General features: G+C 38.1%; 1 long non-coding RNA gene across 1 annotated transcript; it reads left to right on the top strand.

Annotated features, from left to right (window-relative positions):
• The first annotated feature begins 2,132 nt into the window (after window positions 1–2,132).
• On the top strand, window positions 2,133–24,526 carry LOC148057447 (uncharacterized). The gene is made up of 4 exons (XR_015702845.1): window positions 2,133–2,163; window positions 18,657–18,748; window positions 19,949–20,044; window positions 24,398–24,526. It is a non-coding gene; the product is annotated as an uncharacterized LOC148057447 (long non-coding RNA).
• Window positions 24,527–25,258: the final 732 nt, after the last annotated feature.

Below are 25,258 nucleotides of genomic sequence, written 5' to 3'. Positions count from 1 at the left end.
AAGCTGTCATCAATCCATTCCATTTAGTCATCTTTATATTAAATATACAACCACCTGTATACCATCAGAGCAAAGATCTGTGAATCCTAATTTGGAGTGGTAGAGACTAACAAAAAGACATACAAACATTAGATTTGGCCAAGTAGCTGTGACCTGATGCAGCCAAAAATCCCTGACAACGATTAATCCTGGCATCAGTGAAAGGTGGATCACGGCATATCACAGCCAGTCGGTATTGTGGGGGATCCAACCTGTTTTTCTGCACCCACACCCCAAGCATTCTAGCCACCCAAAGTTTCACTCTCATGCTTCTTAAAGCCATAACAAGGTTGCCAGAATTGGAAGGATTGAGTCTCAGCTCCTACAAGGAAAAGAGATGTATTTGGAAGGGGAAAGTGAGTGCAGAAGATACTGTTAAACAGGAAGAATTCAGTGAATTGCAACTAAAAGAATTTGAGACAAAAAAGACCATGTGCCTGAGATATATTGGAAACTGAATGTTTCTGAAGCCAGTTAGTTTTTTGAGGCAAATGCAGCTTTCGCATTTCAAGCAAATGAAATCTGGTCATCTAATATTTGAGTGAGGACTCCTGCTTAAAGAACTAAGCTTCCTTAAAAGTCACTATGATTATAAACTTGAAGGTCTGAGTCAAAGAAACAAAGAATATACATATTTGGGTACACTTTATATATATTAAAAGTAATAATATATACAAATTTTCATCAAACAGTACAGACGGCTAGGTCAAAACATGCCATGGCCTGTGGGAAAGCAGAACATGCTCAGAGACCTAATAAAAGTGTTAGCATAGTCCCCAAAGCCCCAAGCAATGGTCCTTGCATAGAGTCATTAATGGTATTATAACAATCCTGAATAAGCTTTACCTTAATAGTGTTCACTCAAATAAATAGCAAACTAATGGATGTGATTACTAGATTTTTGTAGAGTACTGAACTCTAACATTAACTTTTAAAATCATATATTAATCCTGATTTTCACCTACCGCTTCAGATTATTTTGTTATGACAATGTGTCCATCATTAAAACATTAAAACATTATTAAAATGCTTTATGTGCATATTTTCTTTATCCTTTTTGTTTGAATCTGGTACTCTTGCCCCATTCTTTTACAGTCAGTGTCTGTAGAAATGGTATAAGTACTTTATTTCTCTTCAAAAGCATCTCCTGGATTCTTTACTCTGTTTCATTCTGGGAGTTTCTCTTACACCACCACTCGTCTCCACCCTTTTCCTCTGTGTTTCTTTTAAATCCTCTATTAACTTAGCTGTCTTTTAGATCTGAATGTTGATTATGGAGTGGGTTGATACTTGCACATGTCAGAAATGAAGGCTACAGCTATGTCTAATCCTAGATATTCTTTGTCTACTGTTTTTAAGGCACACCTGTTTTTGTAGGCAGTAAAAGTGAGAAGCAGCATAGCCAGATTTATATCCACTAGCCTTACGTACTCCAGTCTAATAATTGGGTACCCTGCTGGACGTGAATCAACTGAAGATAACTTTCAACACATGCTCAGAGCAGAGGCAAGTGTGCTTTCTCATTAGACTGCTGTGGGAATTTGCTCTATGGCTGTGGCTCTAGTGGTGTACAGGTTTTATTTCAATGGAAAGAAGAGTTTTGTTAGAGGACTGAGGCTTCAGTTGCTGCATCCCTGTTAAAACACAGCAAAACACATGCATGTAATTTTGCAGTGAGATGGAAGGTAGGTGAAGAATAGGCCAAAGAAGGGTTTTCTGCTAGTCCAGAGGTATGCAGCAGAGAACTAGGCCAACTCCATTCTGTTGTGTTTATTAGCTAATCCATCCCTGCATATTACCAACAGATTAACATATTTCTGGAATAAAATAACACTTCAAACATCAGCCTATTACCTCTATTTTGTTATGAAACCATACCTCTTACTCCCCCAAATCCTCTCCCATTTCTGTAGCAGCATATAAAGACTAGCAAATATCAGCAGTCAGGGCACCAATTATTGCCTCAGCTTTCACACAGCTGTACAGGGCAAGGTAATGATGCACAGCTGTGCCCAGTCAGACATGCTTAGGAAAATCAGGCAACTCCATAAAATGTCCTCCTAGGAAATTTATAGGAGAGTGAAATATTTGTGCTTGAGGAAGGAGGAGTCTTTCTCCCACCTAGTAAGTTGATGGCTTTTTTTCCTTTTTAGTATTTGTTTGGTGACATTGTATTTTTTTGTTGTTGTTTGATGATATTTATTGTCCGGCTGTCTCAATAAGGCAATCTGTATTTTTATTTTCAATTTAAAATTTGGTTCTATTGCAGAAAGCAGTGAAAGACAATGCATGCTTGTGGTGGGGTTTTTTTGTGTTCTTCAGCAAAGCAAGCTTATAATGATTATTTGGCTATGAAGTCCTTAAAATTTGTTTGTAGTCTGATAGGTGAATAACTGAGTGTTGTTATGTAGCCCAAATAGCTTTCCTGGTGAAGAAAGGATATCTCTTGGTAAGAAGACAATTGCTTGCTTTAGAGAGCTAGAAAACAGATGAAAAAAAGATGTTTTATAGTCAAAAGTATCAAAGACCTTAGCTATAAGATCTAGTGAAGCAGAGATGGAAACTAGAGTTTTTTGTACAAAGTTGAATTTGTACCTCTGTGTTGGGTGTACTTGATCTCCTGAAAGACAAGACAATGGATGTCCAAATTTACTTTTAAGAACTACCAACCTTAACTTGCTGTAAAGCCTAATCTAGCAAGAAATGGTTGTATAAAACAGGACGTGGCTTCTAATATGTTTAGTTGTCGTGTTTAAGAGCTGAAGACCTTTTGATTGAAACTTAGCTATATGACAGTTAAGAAAACTTGTTTGATATTGCTTCTGACACTGCACAGTATTAGTATAAATAATGAGACTGAAGTACTGAATGTGGAAGAAATGTCTGGTGACCTATACAGCTAAATTCCTGAAAACTTAGAAGAAGCAAAGGCAGATGAGAGAAATATCCAGACATGTGAGTTATTTTCTTTCACTCCTCTGTGTAGTGTTTTCAGTTAGCTGATGCTCTCTGTATTAAATTCTACGAAGGGCATGCTAGAGTTTCTAAGGGAAAGGGTGGCATGGTTAATGCATTTAGATTATACTGACTGGCTTACAGACATTTTTTGCTAAGGTATTTAGATATCTAAAAACTAGCTTTTTAACATATCTGGATATCTACATGGAATTAAGCTTTTAGATGCTTTTTAGTATCTCTATAGGCCTTGCTTGTATGTACAACTGCTGGAATCTTTTTTTTTAGCTCTTTCTGTGTGCTGAGGAGGTTAACCTCATTGGTAAAATGAGATAAAGCAGGGGCCCAAACAGCAGGGAAGATTGCTTATATATAGCTGTAGCCATTTTCTTTAGTAAATGTGTTTGAAATTACACCTCAGTTCTATAGCATAATGTAAGAGCTGTGTCCTTTTTTTTGTACTCGATCTTCTTCTGGAGGTGCATGAGGTGTGTTCTTATGTTGGTGTGGACTCCATTAACTGTAGAGTAATAACTAGCTTAAATATAGCTGTTGCCTGGAAACGCCATTATACCCAGGTAACATCAGAAAATGTGGATTATATCTGACACTAGTTCAATCATGTGCGTACTCGGGAAAACTGGAATATGTTAGTGCTTTAAGTATGTAATATCTGTTGTATTTGTGCTTTCTGTGTATGTTTCAGCACTGTGTGAGTAAATGCTAATAACTGTACACTTAGTTTCTGTGCATTTACAGTATCCTTGTAGAAATACATTATTTCTGCCTTTGACTTGTATTATCTGTAATAGTTATTTTCCATTATATTTTTTATAAAGAAAGAAGTGTTATTGTTCACTTTCTTCCTGTGCTTCAAGATGTTTATGCTTTGTGCTTTTCCTCCCTTGAAGCAGAAAAGGCAGGAAGATGCATTTGTAGCTGTTCGGAGGGCAAGGTGGGGAACAAGGGAGACGCTGAGGCAGGAAGAATCCTTGTGCTGTTGGTCACCAATGGTGTATCTTTGCTTCTTAAAAAGTCAACATTGTGTATATTGTTTGCAAATGACAGTTTTCAACTGTTATGCTTCTATATGGAGGAGGAGGCTTGTGATCTTCCAGTTGATTTGTACTTATGTGACTTCTAATGAGGAAGACTTCTCCTTTGCTATAGAAACCTGTCTAGAAACTTCATTATAGAATGATAGGACACAAGTATTATTTAACAGAGTGTGTGTCTTAGCCTTTTTTAACTGATAATGTTTTACTGTTTCACAGGGTCATACTGGAAAAAATTTTGTGTGTAATTTTTTGTGTGTTCCTTAAATGAACTGCTTGGCATGCTTATTAGAAGAATGTGTCTAAAATTTTCTTTCTGCTTGTTAATCAACTTTTTGCATATTCATTTAGTACTTACAGGAGCTTAACAAGTCTGTATTCTTGGTCAGATTACTGTTTTCTGGGGCAGGCAACTAGTTACCTTAATGTAATGATGTTTCTTCACTATTAAGTGGCTGGCATTCTCAACAGAGGGGATTTTACAGTGATTTTGGTGGTTGAATAGTAATGTTCTTGCTTATGTACAGAAATAACAATAAGTAAGGAGACCAGACACTTACGAGACATTTGACTGAAAATTCAGTTGAAAGGAAACATGAATGCTTTGTCGTAAGCATAGCTAGACTGAACAGCTTTCAGAACAGAATTTTTTGGAATGCAGCTTTTACGGTATTTTTAGCAACTCCAAAATTTTTACTGTTAAATCTGGAATACAGCCTAGACTGTCTGGATTGTATTCCCTCTTGCTAGGTAAACACATGGTTTATTTTCAAAAAGTGTTAATGTGACTACATAATGTGGGGTTTTTCCCTATCTGTTAGGCCTATACAGAGTATAAGCAACTCTTGGGAAGACCGGCTTACACAATAGAGGCCTACAAACTAAAGGGAAGGCATTGAAATTTTTTTGACGCTTTTCAGCTGCTGAAACATGGACAAAAGCATATTAGGATTTAGCATCCTGTAATTAAACTTGAACTCTTTTCTCAGTCATAACTGCTTATTGAAGATAACTGGAGATGCTCTAGATTCTGTCTTAAGTAACATTGCAGGTGGAATTGAATGAGCTTAATATTTGACTTTCCGGAGCAGTGTTATCAATACTTATGATTTAGATTTAAATACGGTATTGTGGATACTCTCTAAAGCTGTTGCGAAAGCTCCAAGAAACCTTTTATTTTGTGGTGTAAGTGCTAGAAATGCAGAAATAACTTACTTTTTCTGAAGAAATTTGATCCACCTTTTAAAAGAAGTCATTTACATATGGAGTTGTTCCTTTAAGACTTCAGTTCCCATTTACTTATTTCAGTAAATACTGGTTTGTGAAAGGTGGTGTGATACTACTGGCTACACTATGCAGCCTAATTAGCAAGCTGCAAATTCTAGATTTTTTTTTTAGGGCTGAGCTCTTTTGAAAATATGCCTTGATAGTAATACTGAACCTTTCAGAAAACATGGCTCTAGCAATTTCATCTGCAGCTTTGGCTGCCTTCATCACTGCTTTAATTTGGTTTGGGTCAAAATATTTTTTTTCCTTTTAAAATACTGCATTAGGGTTTTTCTTGAGAGTTCTTTTTATCTGTTTCAAGTGGCTTTTGAAGCAGGGGGAAACACATCACTTCCAAGGCAGTCATATCAACACATCAAAAATAGCAGAAAAGGAAAGCACTCCAAGTGTTTTTTCCTCTATATGGCTGATATGGCTATCAAGATTCATTTGAAGTCAGTGATTTAATTTCTAGCAAGAAGTATATGTGGTACCTGTGGAAACTTGTACTTTCTCAGTATTGACAAAGCTTTCCAGCTGTTTTTAATGCAAAAGCCTGACTACTCTTACACAGTGGTAACTACAATGACACACTGTTTGTTTGGGAGGTGGGGGGAGATCCCTTCTTATTTCAAGAAAATATGATTTTAGACATAGCAGATCCCTCGATATTAATAAGGCTGAGGCTCTTTGCAGCACTGCAGCCTTTCACTGAAGCTGTTGAGGTAGTGTTTTCCAGGGCCTCTGTGGCAGTATCTTTCTTTCATTTTTCTCATGTTGTTTTCAGATTGTTGGTCTTGTGCTCTGCACCTACAAACCCTGATAATACTGTTGTGGCAGGTTCATAAGGCAAGTGACTGCTGATGATATCAGATTGATCTCTTTCTCCTCTTTACTCCTTTTTCTTATTTTGTAGCTTTGAGTTTATACTACTTAGTGCACAATGAAGTTAGATAGTCCTTTAAATAACCTATCATTGCATAATATTAAGTGCCTGTATGCATAGATTAATGTGCAATATTTGGACCTGGTCAGCATGCTCCAATCAGAGCTAATAACATCATTAAGCAGGGGCAGCCAGTAGGGAGTTTGCACAGATCCTCAAGAAATAATAATGCTTTGGAAAAGCATGGTGAAAAATAATCCTTTTTTCATTATTAGAATCTAATTCTTAGTGTACTCTCACTTGAGGCAGTGGGTGTGAATTCAGGTGCAGTCAGAATAAGCTAAGAATTAACTGTTTCCTTGTTCTCACTGCTGCGACTTCCTTCTTAAGTAGTTATGGAAGCATTTAAAAGCCATTATCTCTGTCAATGTCTGGACAACTTCAGATGTCCTGAAATCCTAAAATCTTGGTCAATTAGTTATTTGCTTACCAAAAAAAAAAAACCACAACACATTCTAATTAACGTGCATCACACTTGCTTGGTGAAATTTATAAGCCTTCTCTCTAGTGACCCTTACAAGGGAAAGATGATCCCTTTTCGGGGGGAAGAGGAGACCTATTTAGCTGTGTCTTTTCTGAGCTTGCAATTTTCCACACGCATTTAAGTCAGAGATTCCTGAATTTGTCACAGAATCTACTTTTCACTTCAAATAAAAATGAGAAATTCAATGTGCTAGGCTTAATGCATCCTGTCAAAGTACATGCAGAGGTTTAACAACTAAGGCCCTTCTCTGCCTCTGCATAGAAATGTTTAATGTTCTAAATATTTAATGGATAAGAAAAATGTTCTATTCCAGGAAAGGGGGGGGGGGGGGGGCAATCACAAATTAAATCTTTTACTGGTACAGCAAGCCAGCCAAGCACTAAGATTTTTTTTTACTTGAAGGAAATAAAAGGGGGGGGAGGGGGTGTGCAGGAAGGGAAAATTCATGTGGCTGTTCTGTCTGCAGGTTAAAATTTCCATGAGTTCTCATGTGACTTTGCATTGAATTGGCATTGCTACACCACCATGCTGCTGCAATGAGTTTCCACAAGCCATGGCCTCACTGAATGTGGGGTTTGCTATTGCACAGATATGGAAGAAATGCTGTCTTGGTCATGATGTCGTACTTCCCCTGCACAGCAGCTGCTTCAGGGTCAGGTTGTGGATCACTCACAAATGTGCTACAGGCTGTCTGTAGAGTTAAACTATCTCACAGGTGTTGTGGTTTAACCCCAGCCAGCAACTAAGTACCACACAGCTGCTTGCTCATTCCCCTGCCCCTGCCCTGGTGGGATGGGGGAGAGAATTGGAAGGGTAAAAGTGAGAAAACTCATGGTTTGAGATAAGAGTTTAATAATTGAAGTAAAATAAAAAAAATAGTAGTAATAGTAGTAGTAATGATAATGATAATAAAATAATAATACAATAATATACAAAGCAAGTAATACATGATACAATTGCTCACCACCTGCTGACCAATGCCCAGCCCCTTCCTGAGCAGTGATCACTGCCCACTGGCCAACTCACTGAGTTTATATACTGCGCATGATGTTATATGGTACGGCATAGCCCTTTGGCCAGTCTGGGTCAGCTGTCCTGGCTGTCCCCCCTCCCAGCTTCTTGTGTACCTGGCAGAGCACAGGAAGCTGAAAAGTCCTTGACCAGTGTAAGCACTACTTAACACACTGATGTTTCAGTTGTTGCTATCAACATTATTCTCATCCTAAACCCAAAACACAGCACTATACCAGCTACTAGGAAGAAAATTAACTCTATCCCAGCTGAAACCAGAACAATAGGGTGGAACAGTCATTTTTCAGCTGACTGGATGAAGCATATATTATAGTCTAATCACAGTTATATCTGGAGTGCAATATAAATGTAACATCTTTTTTCAGCCTTGAGTCCTTCTCAACAAATAAATCTCAGTAAATGTTACTACACTTCCTTAAAAAAAAAATTAAAATTTTCAAGATGTTTTTACTTCAGTATTCTTTTAACAGTATTGCAAGCCTGTTTGTGAGTAACAAATTCAAGGAAGAGTTCCATATTTAGAACAGGCTTTTCTCACTGAAGTCTGTAATGAGGTATATAACCAAATTACTCTGATTACTTATGTGACCCGTGTCATCTTTATTGGAAGAGTTTCAATACTTCTTAAAACTAGGCTGCCGTCCAAAATCAATTATTGCTGACCTAGATTTGAAAACATTTGTAAGCCTTACCAAGTGCTAAGTTATCTGATAAAATGCTTGTTTCCACACACAAAAGAACACAGAGACCCAGTGCAAGGCAGGGTAAACCCAATAACCCAAATGGAGAAAGGGAGCCCCTGCCTGACTCATCCAAGGGCTGTCACTGGAGGGCCATAAGCCACATGGTCTGGGGCCTGAAACACATCAAGATGAGTCAATGGAATGGTTGCCCTTGTCACCTTTCAGACACAGGAGTATGGGACTCATGGTAGCATACAGTGTTTTGGGATTGCACAGGACTTACTATGAAATGTTTAGGGGAAGGACAAAAGGTGGGGGAAAGGGAAGGCTTAAGGTGGTTTTTGGGGGGACAAGCATGGGAAAAGAGGGATAAGGGAATGAGCGGTCCATTGACTGTAAGCAGGCTGCTGGTCAGTATGCTTGTCTGGCCACACACCAGATCAGCACAATGAATCCTGTATTTATAAACTCTATTTCAATTACTTCCCTGAGTAAGGGGGTTCTCTGTACACGTTTGTGTCTGCAGGCCTGAGTACCAGCAACTGAAGTGGGACTGTGGGTCATAGGGGCTCATGTGCTTGTGGTGCCAGCAGCTGGAGCGAGTGAGGGTGTACATGTCAATGTTTGATTGCTCTGTCAAGCTGGACTAGCTAGTGAGTAGGTCAAGTGTCTTGGGAGCCATGTATCAAAGCAGTTGCAAGTCTGGGCTGGGCATGTATGTGTCCTACAACAGTAAGAATTAACTACCAGAGGGACCAGGATCTTCAGGCTATCTGCTAGAGAGATAATAAGGCCTGGGGTTTGATAGACCTCTGCCTGAGTGTCTCTGTATGAGACACCTGGAGACAAGAGGCTCCACAGAGTTGCTACTAGGTAGGCAGTGTCCAAGGCCAGTTACTGGAAGGATCCACTGTGTGTATTGGTGTGTGTAAGGGGCAGGCTCTGTATCTGCAGCTGGAGGGGTGCTGGGGGCCTCAGAAGCTCATATGTCTGGGTGCCAGCAGATGGGGCAGCTACTGGATAGACTTGGTGTCTAAGCCCAGCTCTGGAGGGATTTACTCTCTGTGTGTGTGTATGTATCCACTACTGGACTCTTGTCCTGATCAGACAGAGAAGGGAACAGATGAGATCACTGGTGCATGAGAGTTGAGTGTTTATTTGTGTGGCCAGCCATGTGTATATGTTGTATACATGTTTGTGTGTGTGAGCCCTTGCTATGGGTGGGACTGGGGGTCAGGGAGCTGCAGCAGCCTTCCTTCTTTTGGGCTGTCAGATTTGGCAATTCCTAACATCAGAAGCTGAACGGTTATTGTACTTATTGAAGGTCTAGTTCCTTGCCCCATGCTAAGAAGTGATGTACAGCTACAGGTAAAACTGTATCTCTGTTTCTCTGGAAGAAAACTTAAAAATGTGAATGCTGAAAGGCTCAAATGTGGAAGATGTATTTAAATGGAACTTGGTTCAAAATATGCTTTTTAAGTTCTGTAACTAGAGTCAGTGTAGGTTTTTTGTGAACTTGTGTTATTTTGCAATTCTGGCACTATTTTTTGACAAATATGAAATCTTGTGACACTTGCAAAATTCATCAGTTTTCATCTGCTTTAGGCAACAGCTTTTTCTCTGAAGTGATTCCTTAGTGCAGTGTATGATCTTCTAGAAGCAATAAGGGTAGCAAGGCAATAGTGATGGAACTGCAAAGAAAGTAATGGTGTATGCAAACTGGGAAAGGTAGTGAAATCCTAACCAGGTGCACAGCTGGTCTTAACTTTCATTGAGGGTGTTTTCTGTAAAACATACTGAATTTGTTTCTTGGGCTTTTTGACCTTGTATTTATGTGCCTTTTCTCAGGTTTATTTAAATGGGTGGTTTTCTCCTAGTTGATTGCTTGTTCCTTTAACATACGTGTGCTTATACTCTTATTTTTGACACTTTGTAAGGCACAAAGCTAAATATAATACTTATTACAGGTTAAAAAAATAACTTTAATGTCACCAAAAATGCTGATCACATGGACAAACAAAAACAAAGCAGTAAAAACTATTTAGACATAGGGATTACCCAAATTCATTGCCTTGTATGTCTTCAGGGAAATAATGGTTTGTTGGGGGAGTATCAGAGGAAAATGAAGCACAGAAGTTTGAATTATGGGTTGTGCTCTTCAATTGAAAAAACAGCTGGCAGATATATTTTTTTAGGTAGACTTGTGACTTCAAGGTTGAGCTCTGGAAGAAATATGGGCAGTTTAAAAGGGATATCAGAAAGACAGCTTCCATGATCTGTAGAGTGTCACATATCTAAACACTTAGTATGTAAAGCATAGGAGGTTGTAGGCCTTTCAGGAAAGAATATCTTCATTAAACTTTTAAAATTGCTTGAAAACTGGTACCAATACGTAGAAGCTTGTATCGGACACCGTGCCATAAACATCTGTGGAAACAGCCCTACAGTAGTGGTAATAGTCTTGTTTTATTGACAGACTATTGATATCTTCATTAGCACTTGTTTTCTTATGCTTCCCATCAGATAAAGGGAGTCAGAACTAGGGGGTTCCACAATTCACATGCAAGTAATAGAACATACACCTGTAGTTGGGTGCTATTGAAATGTATTAAATGTATAGTATTTTCCTATACATCCCATTCTACCAAGTAGTTTCCCTCCCCTTACAGTGATTTTTACTTGAAACTCTTCTTACTAAATATTCACCTGAAACTGGAGCAAACCATGTCTGCTGAAGGGAGACATCATGCATTACACGATTGTTAGTCAGGATTGGAGGATGGAGGCAGATACCTAAAAGGACATAAAATTAGTTCTTATCATGACTGTTTTGACATCAAGAAATTTTATTGTTTTTACCTCCCAGTCAGTGGGGGGAGAGGAATGCTACTTTAAAAGATTATTTATAACACCTAGGTTAATACACTACACTGCTTCAACTGGAAGATGTTAGATGAAGTTGTAAATATTTTTCAAATGGAGCATTGAGGGTAGGAAGGCTCTACAGAGGGACCTGGACAGGCTGGATCAATGGGCTGAGGCCAATTGTATGTGGTTCAACAAGGCTAAGTGCCAGGTCCTGCACTTGGGTCACAATAACCCCATGCAACGCTGCAGGCTTGGAAAGCTGCCTGGCGGAAAAGCATCTAGGAGTCTTGGTCAACAGCTGGTTGAATATGAGCCAGCAGTGTGCCCAGGTGGCCAAAAAGGCCAATGGCATCCTGGGTTGTATCAGGAATAGTGTGGCCAGTAGGACGAGAGAAGTGATCGTCCCCCTGTACTCAGCAGTGGTGAGGCTGTACCTCAAATACTGTGTTCAGTTTTGGGCCCCTCACTACAGGAAAAACGCTGAAATGCTAGAGTGTGTCAAAGAAGGGCAATGAAGCTGGTGAAGGGTCTAGAGCACAAGTGTTAAAGGAGCGGCTGAGGGAGCTGGGGTTGTTTAGCCTGGAGAAGAGGAGGCTGAGGGGAGACCTTATTGCTCTCTACAACCGCTTGAAAGGCGGTTGTAGCGAGGTGGGGGTCGGTCTCTTCTCCCTAATAATAAGTGATAGGACTAGAGGAAATGGCCTCAAATTATGCCAGGGGAGATTTAAGTGAAGAAATTTTTCCCGATATCTAATCTAGAGAGTGGTTAGGCATTGGAACAGGCTGCCCAGGGAAGTGGTTAAGTCCCCATCCCCGGAGGTATTTAAGAGACATGCAGATACGGTGCTTAGGGATGTGGTTTAGTGTTAGACTTGGCAGTGATAGGTTAATGGTTAGACTTGATGATCTTAAAGGTCTTTTCCAATGTAAATGATTCTATGATTAAAAAAGCACTGAAACTAATACAAAATTGTTTCTTGGCTCTACTTTCAGGAGGCTTATTTCCAAGAGTTCTCTGCTGTATTACACCACAAGGGGAGTAATAGAGCTTCAAGTTACTCCAAAAAGGGGAGACACTTACTATTAGTCTGTAGGCTGGTTGACATATGTTATTTACGTACTCTTTTTCTGAAAGTTAGTGTTATGGAGTAGTCAATATTTGAAGATGCTTTAGGGTCTGGGATTTTTAATGTTTAGGTAGATTTCTCTACTTCTTTAAAAAAGTCTTTATGCAAGAGTGTCCTTAAGCAGTTTGGTTCCTTTAAAATTTATTGTTTAGGAAAGTGGCTTTCTCTTATTCAGTCTACTTCTACCATCTGTCTTAAGATGACTGTGCTGTCATTCTTTAGGATTAATCAATATTTATCTTACACAGTTGTAAGAAGGCGCCTTTTTGCTAGGTAGGATGAAATATGACTTTTCCAAGTACTTATAGCTTTTTTTTTCCTGTGCTGCAGATGAAAAATAAGAAGAAATCTAAAATTGAGATTCTGTTTATGCAGTAGAACAGGTCTGCAATTCTGGCCTCTGCTTCATTGCGTAATCTTTTTATGAATAACCTTAACTTGTCAAATTCCTGATTCTTAGATTATATAAAGGATTTGAATCATCTGAGTGATGCCAAACTTTGTTGGCATCTGAGTTTTGTGGTATTTGTGCTTTGAGGTGTATTGTTTTGGCTGTGCCTTGGGATGTTGTGCTTATGCCTGTATTGGTAAATTAAACATGTTGAAGACTACCTCATGAATACGGCCATACTGTGTCAGCTAGCCTTAATGCCAGAACATTAAACTCCTAGCCTTTAAAAATAAAATTGCTGTCCAAATTGGCTTTTGGGAGTAGTTTCAGAATGTTGCTAGCTCCTGAATCGTGCCCAGGAATAGTTTGGGAGAGTACCAGTTGTTCCAGGCCAATCCAGGCCAAAAACTATGCCAGGCAGGGCTGCTGTAACAATTAAAAGGACAAATAACTGAATTCCAGTGCTGTGGAACACTTCCTAGCACTTTCTAATTAAATAGTATAGGGCTAGCCAAAGTAATAAGCTAGAAAGTTTTTGTTTTGTTAATAACACTAAATTTCAATTTGTCAGTTAACTTAAAAATTGGCACTTAGGGCCACACACAAACATTTCTTTAAAAGGGAAAAAAAGTAATGAATTTGCCTTAGACTGTAAAAAGCATAATCAATTGACACAGCCTTGAACAGTTCAGCAACTCTTCTGTTGCAAGCTAACTAATGATTTTATAAAATAGCATGTTTCCTTTGTTTTCATTTGTCTTTTATCTGTTTTCTGTTAATATTCTGTTTCATTGCCTTTGCTGCTGGATGAGACTGTTTCAAACATCAGAGTGCTAGACTAAGAGCTGAAGAAAAGTAGCTCTAGACTCAGGTTTAACAAGTGGAGATGGTATTGCAGATGTTATCTTCCTATTAATCCATCTCACCTCCTTTGTGCAGGCTGTAGGTCTTTTGAGCATCTTCATTAGGAGCAGGAACTGAAATCAGAGATTCTGGCTTTCAGCTACTTACATCTGATGACACATGTCCTCTTGAAAGCAATGATCAAACATGCTTCCCTACTTCTGTAAAAAATCCAAGTTTTTATATAGCATGCGTTCATATTCATCTTTAAATGTTCATCATTGTTTCTTGAGCACTTAATGGTGCAATTATAGCAAAAATTTTATAGCAAATAGTCTAGGAAAAGAGCTGTAGTAAAAACTTTGCTGTACTATGAGATTATAGAGAAGGAGAGCTGGTGTAACTCATACTGGTAGTGTACAGACTTTGTGGAAAACTGGAAAATATTATACTCACTGTGGGACTTTTTGCTGTCTTCACCAGTTTGTATCACAGAAGTTTGTCATCTCTTCCCTGCATATTATACTGGCATTCAGTTTTCTCTTTTCAAGGCGATAATGTGAGATTGTTCTGTTGAATTCTTCTGAATATTTGATATGCCTTAGACCCAAAATTTCTGTGAAGAGTGTATAAACAAGAATGGTCTAAAAGCAAAGTGGGCTGATAAATGTGTGCCTTTCAGTTAGCTCTTCAGTGGATCATCAACTGCGAGAAGCAGACTGTTTTGAGGGAGGGTAGATTTACAATGCAATGAAAACCTCAGCCACCAATATTGTTTTCTAACAAAGGATTTCTGAAATGATAAAGAACCATTTGGGGGAGAGCTATTTAACAAAATCAGGAGAGAGCTATTTAACAAAATCAGGAGAGAGCTATTTAACAAAAGCAGGAGAGAAAGGAAAGATTTGGGTATGGTTTTATGAATGATTTAAATATGCTGTTACAAAAGGCAGTCAATCACATCTCTAGTGTCAGCACCAGGACTCCTTGATCTGTCTGAAAGCTAGCTGTGTAAGATTAACAAAGCTTGAGCTGTTCCTCTTGACCAAAATCAACTGTACAAGGGATAGTATTATGAACCCCCTTTGTATAAGCAAGGAGATTGGAAAAATGACACCAACAGTGAGCTTGAGGAGGAAGGTGGGGCCTCTGTTTCTAACAGCAATCCCAATTGGTTTGTGAAACTGCACTTTTTTGGCATTGCTTTGAAAAACATGGAATCTGCCAGAAACAGGCTGCTGCAGAGTGCTTTTTTTATAAAGCAAAGAAAAACAAAAAACCCTCAGGTACTTAGTTATTTCGCATGTACAGATCAATCCATGTATCTGCAATAGCTTTCTATTATAGACTTATGTATGCACTTGTCATGTATCAGCACTTCCCTACTTGCTGTCAAAATCTTTTTAAACTTACCCTGGATGCCTTGACCCCAGGATTCTTGCCTTCTGCATTGCAAATGCATAGACAATGCATAGAAATCACCTAACCACAGCTGGTCTCCCCAGACACTGACAGAAAGGTGAGGGAAGGGAGGGCATTCTTAGATAACAAGCAGCTCTGTTTCACACCCAGGATTCACAGTTTACTACTACATGAAAGCTACATCAGGGACTGGCTGGACAGAGTATTCAAGGAGATAGAGCAAGGGTCTGGAGCAATAGCTTTTTAACCTATCCCCTCAAAGGAATCTTAGTGTTGCATTAACATCCTGTGGAGAGGTACAGGAACAGCCCAGAGAAATTACTTCAGGATTTCTGCATTTAAAATAGCTTATATGCAACTACAGGGGATAAATACCTACTTATTTTACAGGCGGTGAGTTTTTAGTCAGTAGAATTTGACTGTCATTAGGATGCTTCAAATTCAAGAAGCAGAAAAGAGATGACAAAGGAAATGGTATTTTGCAGCATTGTTGTATTGAAACTTTAAAATGCGTGCAGTATTAAAATAAAGTTGTTACATATCAGCAAGTAGTATCACAGTTTATTACTGCATATCCTGTTTAAAATGTGTTGGCAGTTTCCTAGTCAGACTTGTCAGCAAGATATTCAGCACTTCATATGAGGCCTTCCTTTTATCAGAACATAACATAATGATTTAAGGAGTAGTGGCATTCAGCATCACTGATCTTAGGATCACTTCAATAATTCTCTTTGTCATGGTAGGAAATTTGTTAACTTATATTAATATATTATCTTGCAGGTCCTTCCTGAGGATCTGACATTTTGTGCAAAGTAACCCATTTTCATTTTTCCCCCTTCCAGGTGTATTAGGTATACTAAACTATAAAATCATATTTTTAATGGTGGAGGTTGGTTAAGTGAGAGCTGTTTTTAAGACTATTCGTTAGTGGCTTATTCATATACTGTTTTTTCAGGTATCGTTATTTCTTATTCCAGCAGCCAGTAGATGGGGATAAATAGACTGAAAGCCCAACAGGATAAATGATGCTCAAATGAAATACTCCTGTGTCAGAGGAATGAAGGATGATGTCTTGAATTATAATGTGAATTCTTTCTGTATGAGAGTGTGACTTAATGGAAATGTGATAATTGCTAAGTCTTTGATTTGTAATGGCTAGCTTTAGGGTGACTCAGACTTATTCTTATTATAGGAAGGTGTGATGGTTTTTCCCTAGAGACCCATTATCTAACAAACCTATGTGAAATAGGTCAGATAAATTCTGTAGACTATTTTACCATCGATTGGAAATAACTGAGAAGTCTTTCACACATCATTTTTTAGTAATGAAGCATCATTAGGGTGTTACTTAAATAACATAAATTTACAGGTGCTCATTTGTTTCATTACAATTTGGGGCTATGTTAAGGAATAGAAGAGAACACTGAATAGTCTTCTGTATACATCCAGCCAGTTAAAATGCATCAGCTCTCCTTCAGCTTTTTTTTTTTTTCTCCTGGACATGTCCTCCATGGGACATGGAGTAGGGTGGGTGGGGAGTTGGAGACACTGTCATACAGAAAGTGTTTGACTGAAGTCAATATAATACTTGATCCCAACTTAAGACTCTTATGTGGTTAGATTATTGTATGTTATGCTGCTATACCTGCAGCAGTTTCTGGTTCTATTAAGAGCAGAGAACCTGTGCTCTTTCTCAGGGGGCAGAGGGTAAACAGTGAATATGTCTTGCCAGTTACAACAGCTCTTGCAAGAGGAAAAAAGTGCCTTGTCTTTGAAGCCCCAACAGTAAATTTTTTCTTGCATCCCAGACTTGTCAGTTTTTCCCCTCTGCAGTAAGAAATGATCATGGAGGAAATTGTGCTTGCTGTGGAGGCTCAAACAATAAGGATGTCTAAGGGGTAAAGAAGTGAAGCAAAAAGGAAGTGTGACAGAAGAACATCTCTTTTAGCTTAAAACATCTTGGCCTTTCCCTCATGTTACAATATTACATTGTAACTGCAAGTGCTACAAGTCATGCTACAAGCATGACAACCAATGCCACCCAAAACCTGACAATAAAGAAACTTACTCTACACTTGAAGGATCATGTGTTCTTAAAGAATTGAAGTTATTCACAGTATTCAGAAAGTGTACAAAAGCAATTCAAAGTCATTCTAGCTTGCTGTTTGCTTTTTTTGAAGAGTTCTCCCATGATAGATGCAGTTAGTTCATGAATTTCTCCTTGCAGCAGAGAAGTTATGTTCTTTTCTTTACCTGTAACATTAGGAGAGCAAATTGCATTTTTCAAAATAATTAGTCCTGTATTCTATACAACCCAGTGGGAGTTAAATTCCTACTGGTATTACTGAATGCTTGTAACTTGGGGTTTGGAGTGGGGACGTGGAGAAAAAGCAAACTGGCTGTTATCAGAGGCTGGAGAGAATGCAGGAAGCCTGCCTTTGAGAAGCCTTCACTAATTCTTATTACAGTTACCAGCCCGTACATTTAATTGCCAACTCGACAGCAGGAGGAGGGGGCTGCAAAGCCAGGAACTGGCTTTTTCAAGCATTATTCCTTACTAGAACAGCTGGTTGCTGTCTCCTTTGATGTGGATAAAGGAGACAGTTTGCAGCCCTAGCAGCTTTTTACTTTACTTTTTTTGTTTTAAACAAAAAAAAAATCTAAATACACTGCAATCTGCAGGTTGTAAGATTTGTCACGTATGTCAATTTAACTTCTATTCAGACCACCATTGTGGAACAGGAAACACCTGCGTACATATGGTTTGACGTGTTAAGCTGCGAAGCCAGCAGTAATTGAATTGGCTCAACACTTCTGAAATTATTACCTAGCACAGAATGATGTCCTTAGCCAGATTGGCCTATGTCATAATATCTATCAGGGAGTTATCTTAGCCCTTAAGGCGGGAGTGGAAATCTTCCTTAGGACAGAATTAGCATGAAGTCTGCACATACAGGAATATGTTCTGTTGTGTCCAGTAAATGTGCAATCTGTCTTTCTAAAGTTCTGCAGTTTAAATAATATGAAAGGTATATTTCCATGTATAACAAGAATGATACTTACATTGCCATTCCATGTGATAAGTAGCAGTACTGAGCATTTTGCCCATATGAGATTCATATGCTCAGTTCTAATTATGCAGTATTTCAAAGCAGGAAGAGCAGCAGCAACTAGAGTTCTCAAACCTTGAAATCTGGTGTTTTTTCCTCAGTCTCCTTCCACTTCTTATGTCTCCTACTTTCTGTGAATAACAGATTTTGGTAATTGCCTAGTTAATATGGTCTTTATAAGCTTCCACTAAACTATTTCAGTTAAACAGCTTGAGGTGAAGGGAATCTTATTTCAGTACATTTTTGGTGGCATACAATGAAAACATAGCTGAACTTCCTGTGCAATTAGCCCATCTGAAAGTTAGCTCTGAGACACTAAGAGAATAAAAATCCCGAAGGTTTACTTATTCAAATTTCTGGTTTGTGTTCCTTGCACATTCAGATTCTGCAGAATGCTTAACTAAAATCATGGTGTTATGTTGGTGTTTTGGCTAGGTTCTGATGTCTGCAGGTCTACTGAAGATGACTTGGACCTTTTCTGTTATTTTCATCAAAATATGCTTGGAAGTAAACTCATTTTGTTTCTGGTAAGTCTTGCATGTCTTTCCCATTCCTATCCAGTAAAGCTGATATAGGACAAAAAGCAAAAGTCAGTGTCAAAGCATGTGGTGGTACCAGTCTGATAAGGTGATCCAAATAGGTTTAAACAAATTAATAGGAAAATAAAATATGCTAGCTGGCACTTGAGACAAGCACGGAGGCCTCTGATGTACAAAGGCAATCATACACTTGATTTAAGATCATCAAGGAAGAGGTGCACTCGTATGTCTCCTGGGATCAATTTTTAAAAGTCCTGGAATAGTTAACTAACTGGAGAAAACAATAGTAGCTTTGTAAAATTGTGTGTAATACACTGACTTTATAATTGCTGGGAAACTGTACTGGTGATTTTTTTTTTTTTATGGAACAGCTTTTACCTCTTTAAACTGAATGTAGATGTGAATTTACCACAACAAAAGGGGAACAGGAGAAACTGAAGGGAGTAAAATACCAAATCATGTAAAATACTAAAGTACCTCAATGCTGTCTGCTTTTCCTGGTATGATATGGCTGTCCTGGACACGCGACAAAGTTGCTCGTGCATTATACACATCCCTCCCCTACTCCTAGTCACAGGATGATTGAATTTGACTCTAGATTTGATACTTGTTCTTCACATCTTGTTTAAATGTAACCTTTGCAGGAAGGTACTGTTTCTAACTGAATTTGCCTGATGCTGACCAGTCTACTAGGTCTTCCTTTGGTAACTTTGTTTTTATGGAAATAGAGGCTGGGGTCAGGAGAATGCTAGTTTTGACTTAAACAACAATGACAAAACAAAAAACAAACAAAAAAACCTAAAGGAAAACTAAGAACTGAGGAAAATTGGAAAGCCTCAGAAAAATCTTCTGCAAATGAGATACAAGAACAGTTATTAGCTACCTACAATGCATCAAGCAGAACTCTGAGAATGTTTATTGTGTTACAAAGGGGGGAAGACAGACAAATCAAGAGCCAAAAGTATTAATTAGAATAATAGGAACAGGGAGAGTTATGCTGCTACACTTAAACATTGTTTTTCTTAGTGGGTAGTGCCTCTGAATTTAGCATTCTCATGCATATAAAACTTCATTGTTCCAATTCAAGTCATTTTTCCTGAAGGTCTTCATAACAATTTTCTTTGAAAAATAGTGATGATATGGAAGGTGTGTGTGTCTCATACGTTTGGTCTTACTATACATCTCCAGGGAAGTTCTTCTGCATACAGGAAGAAAAGTTCAATGAACGTGGCTAAATTACAGCAATAACTTGGGAATAATCTACTGAGGACCAATATGACACAGGTCAGCATTTTTCTAAACTTATTTCCTTTAGTTGCTCCTTGTCATGAGTTCTTTGACTTCATGTACCTGGTTCAGTCTGTAGTTGGGATCTCATTGTACCCCACTCCTGTGGGAGTCCATGGGTTATGCAACTGTCTCCTTGTTTTCTGGGAACTTAAACTCTAGAGAAATATTCTCCAGGCATCTGGGGGGGGGGGGGGGGGGGGCGGGCTGGCTGCCTTCTCAAATCCACTTCAGATTTTTCTTTATTAGATTAACTAGACATCTGTTACAAGCCAGAAGTAGTGCCACAGCCACACTCAGGCATTATGGACACAAGCAGTGCCTGAAAAAAAGATTATAGGAGATTAAGTGCATTTGGACTAAGTTTTGGAAATGTTCAGATGCTCTTATCACTAGGAAAGGTGATGCCTTTTACACCTCTTGTCATTCCAATCACTGAGGGAAAGGAACATGCTCAAAACAGCACTCTCATCTCATTTTGACACTGCAGTTTTAAGATGCTGAAGTTTGAGATTTTGTCTCTGAAAATAAGCTGGTATTGGTATCCAGTAGGAAAACAATCCTTGTGTCATTTAATTGAAAACTGATTGTGTGGTGCAGCATTTTGAATGTCCTATACTTGCAGTGAAATTATAGGTTTCTTCATGGAAAACTTTTGAGAAATTATTTACCACAGGATACATATTTCTACTATCACAAACACATAACTACAGCGGATTTTTGTGGCTTGGTTATGTAATGCATGAACAGTGCCCTCATTACCAGATAAGATGGTGAAATTAAAGTATTTGACAATGGACTGTTCCTTGTAGTACAAGTATTCTGTAATGCCTTGTGACAGAAGTAACTTTACTTTAAAGTATTTCAATTGTAATAGAAGCTTGTGAAAATGAGTTCTAGCCCTTCATTTCAGGTAGGTAGTGACTAAAACATCACTTCCTGTGTTCATTTGAATAGCTTTAAGCCTCCTGATTACTCTTATAAATTACTAGTTATTCTATTTACTAAATACAAGAATTTAGGTTTTTGCCTACTTGATACTTGTAGCTCAACAAATCTTCCATATCCTGAGATGAAGGTGAAGTTATTAAGTATTTAGGCATTATAGCAACAAAAGCTACTTGAGTATGCACACTGGAGATAATGGTTCTCAAATAGATAACCAGGTCACTGCTTCATATTGTTAAGTCTAAGAAATAGTACTTAATCTATAGTCTTGGAGGAAGAAAAGGAAGAGAGGAAAACAATGCATATTGAATAGGAAAGGAAACATTTCTCTTCATGTTTTGTTGGAAGAATTTCTTAACTTTTGAAATTACCAATTGACCTTTCCAGCTGGTAAGTTCAATTAGCTTCCAAAGTTGTCATGTTCTCCGCAGTGAAGAGAGGGAAAATGGAGTCCTGTTGATCTGAGTAAGAAAGAAAACATGGTAGTATAGAAGGGAAATGATTAAAGAAGAAAGAGTTCCTGCCCAGTGGTCACTGACTTCATGTCATGCATCGTGATTTCATTTGGCTATGTATTAAGGTTGAAGATAATTTGTTTGATGTACAGTTCAGGCATAATAAGAAGTGAGTAAAATAGTTTTAAAAAAAAGGCGCAAGACCACAGTGAAAGCTAAGCTTAATGGGCTTTGAAAGGGAGAAAAGAGAAGTAATTATTTGGGTAATGGGGGAAAGTAATTTGTGTTTAAAAAAAAAAAAACCCAAAGAAATGGAAAACAAAACAAAAAACCACAACAAAACCAAACAAATAAAACAACAACACGCTCCCCTCCCACACAAGACACTCATGTAGAACAGCAAGATTAGGTGAGGTAGACGGTCAGCTTTGTGTGCTACCTACTATCTCCTAGGAACATTATTATTAAAAAATAATGCAGTATTTACTGTCCTTCTATCTTTTGACAGCATCTTGAATTTGCAGCATGCTCAAAATATGAGCATCTAACACTCAACTTTTCCAGTCAGTGTATCAGCAGTAAGCAGCTGAATATCTCTGACATGCCATATGAGTGAGGAGAGATGTGGAATTTAGTCAAATGCACTCAGTCAGATGCAAGTAGTTAACAGTCCTGTCCAGGACAGTGACTTACATGCAATGTCTGAATACTGATAGCACTAGTGACACTAAATTAGTTTGCTATACTCATGATGCTTGGTTGATGCTCATTCAACACACTTTTAAGCAATCCCAAGATATTTTCTAGTTCAGGTCTTAACTGTTCATCAGACACCATTTAACTGTGCCCATGTCTTTATGCTGGCTCTCAGCAATTATGCTTTATAGATCACTTATTCCTATAAGACATATAGTAGTATTGTCTAAGATAATTTATCAGGGGGAATAAATAATACTGTAGGCTTCAGTGAGAATTACTTATTTACGTGTTTCACTATTTCTGCTTATGGAAATCTTTAGATGAGATCAGGCACACAAGTAAACTGTTGTGAGGTGACAGTTAGCTCAGTTGTTAAAACTACCTGTGCACATGCTATGACAACATAGTTGCAAGACTACCCAAGGTAACTTAGCTTATGTTCTGAAAAAGGAGTGCTAGCTCAAATTTATTTCAACAGAAATGCATATATTTAACATGAGAGAGGTAATTTATTGTGTTGACTAGTAGACTTGTTTTTAAGCTGTTAGCTTCACTCCACTTTCTCCATAGAAAATCTTGTTGATTTGGCAAAAGGTGAAGTGGCAGAATGAAAACTGCATATTTGCATTGTTGCTGAGATTGGAGCCACTGAAGAGCACGGTGTAATGAGACCATGAACATTGTCTCTCAACAAAACAAACAAACAAAACCACAAATCAAAATCAACAACAACAAGAAAATCAGCATGTAAAGTCTTAACCTGACAATCTTAGGTTGTCATTGTCAGGATAACACTGAAAGATCAAATTAATAATGCATGACAGCTTAATATTACCAAAAGAGAGGAAAAAAAATAGGTATTTTGATAACTTAGAGGTGTCATTGAGCCTGTTCAGAACTGTAGTCTAGAATGTTTAAACATTAAGGTGTGACCACTTATTCAATTTTTAATTCTCTGATGCTTTTAATTCTTCAGTTCTTTCTTCAATACTTCAAGTGATTTGGGTGCTGGAATACAGAATAAAATGTAATATCATTGAACTGAGAGACTATACACTTCGGAATTGAAAATGTTAAAATTGCAGTTAATTTAAAAAAAGTAGGATGCAAAATTTGGGAGGAAACATATTAAAGCAGGAATTAAAAACTTGCACAAGTATAAGATGTCAAACAAATGTTCAGGTGGCAGCTATTCTAACAAGCTCAATAATGGATCTCTAGCTGAGCTTCAACCCAGGGAAATCCTGCTGTTCTGGAAAAAAATAAATACTATATGCTGGTATAAGTGAGCTTACAGTCTCTAAGGCCTTTTGAGGTAATCCTTCTCTACTGAGTACTAGCAAGATATTGGCTTCTGTCCAGTTCTGAGCTTTGCACTGCACAATTGGAGAAAGCTCAGAGGGGATAATAAAGATCATAGGTCTACTAAACATGGCTTACAAGAAATATATGATTTAATTCATGTTATCCTGATTAAGAAGAGAGTCTCAAATATATAAAACACTATTGCAAAGAGGGCTGGAATAATTCTTTGCTATGTCCATGATAAGATAAAAGATAATGAATCCATGAAATGGTAAGGAAGATTAAGGTCAGATATTTTAAAACTTTGCAAAATACTGAAGTAGGAAAGCCCTGGAATAAATTGCTTGGATGTAGCTTCTAACAGTGAAGGAGAAGTAGATAAGCAGGTCTCAGAAATGATGCAGATAAAATGATGCCTTAAGGTAAGGGAATAGAGTTAAATGATCATACATGTCTTTAAACCCTGTAACTCCATGGTAAATGAGGAATAAGTATGTCAGACCTTTAGCTTTAAATAATAAAAAGCCTTCACTTATCTTCCTCCCACACTCGTATCAAGGGTATTAAATCCTATACCTTTCCTTTTCTCTCATTTGCTAGGTGCTTATAACCTTCTCTGGCTGTTACTTCAGCCTCAAGCTTCTATATTCCTTGTCTGTAACAAGGTAATGGTCATGATACTTCAGTCTTGCTCATGCTTTTCATCTTGGGGTGCAGCCATTAGAGAGGCTATCCCTTGCTGTCACAGTAGAGAATTTCCCTTGGAAATTCCCTACTGGTGAAGGCAAGGTTGTTGAGCTTTTTGTTGGGTTCTTGTTTGCTTTTCCACCTGATACTTTTTCCGTCCTTGACCATGAAATTAGGATGAACATTCATATATAATACAATTCATTTGGTTAACTGATCTCTATCCTTCACACACTGTACAATGTTTCTGTGACAGGGATTAAGGATTCTTGTGGCCTTCAACTCCAAGCCTTCATCTTATCTGGAAATTGTTCTCTGCCAGTAATACAGAGTGTCCATCCTGCTGATTTGAGAAGTTTAGCTGGAATGTGTAGAAGAAAAATTAGTTTCTAAAGCAGAAGATAGTGTTTGTCATAAGGTATATGGTGTTATCAGTCCAGGTGATCTAATTGATCTCTTGCTCTTCAAGAAAACTGATTGTGTTGACCAGGTTCAGTTACTCTTCACTTGACATAGGTATTTCCACATTTGTTCTTTTAATTTAGCACTACTTTGAACTGTACCCCTGTGTTGTATACCAGAAACACATAAGTCTTCCTAAGATCTGTAGTCCATTAAAGGTTAAAAATATATATGCAATTTGAGGTGAAGGAAACAAATGTTATACTTCCTAAGGATCTGATCTGATAGCTCATATATCTACCAGTTACAACCTCTGCTGTCTTTAAATGACAAAGGCTCTGATTCTGCCACTGATAGGTTTTGAATGGTGCCTTATTGTGCAAGTACTTCTGCTGACTTTCTCACAGTTCCTTTGGTTCTTAGGAGAATCTTGGCTTCTGTGAATTTTATGTCCTGTTGTCTTCCCCTACTTTTGTAAAACTTCAGCTTGTAAGTCCAACATCCTTATTTGCAGCAGTAACACTTGTATTCCAGGCAATGTGTGGCACTTGTCATTACTTGGAAATGGTTCTAATTAACTTATCCTCCAGCTTCAGAATCATATTAAACAAAAACTAATTATAAGCTGGTTGTAACAGAATTAATCTCACTCTTTTCATTGAGCTACTCTGTTTGAAGGAAGAGCACTTGTTTTTTGCAGGCAACAAAGATATTC

This window comes from Nipponia nippon, unplaced genomic scaffold, assembly GCF_047370975.1.
Source record: "Nipponia nippon isolate SJK-2023a ecotype South Korea unplaced genomic scaffold, ASM4737097v1 scaffold_1, whole genome shotgun sequence".
Lineage (NCBI taxonomy): Eukaryota > Metazoa > Chordata > Aves > Pelecaniformes > Threskiornithidae > Nipponia > Nipponia nippon.
The sequence above is the reverse complement of the archived record's forward strand: the minus strand, read 5'-3'. Positions and strand labels throughout refer to the sequence as shown.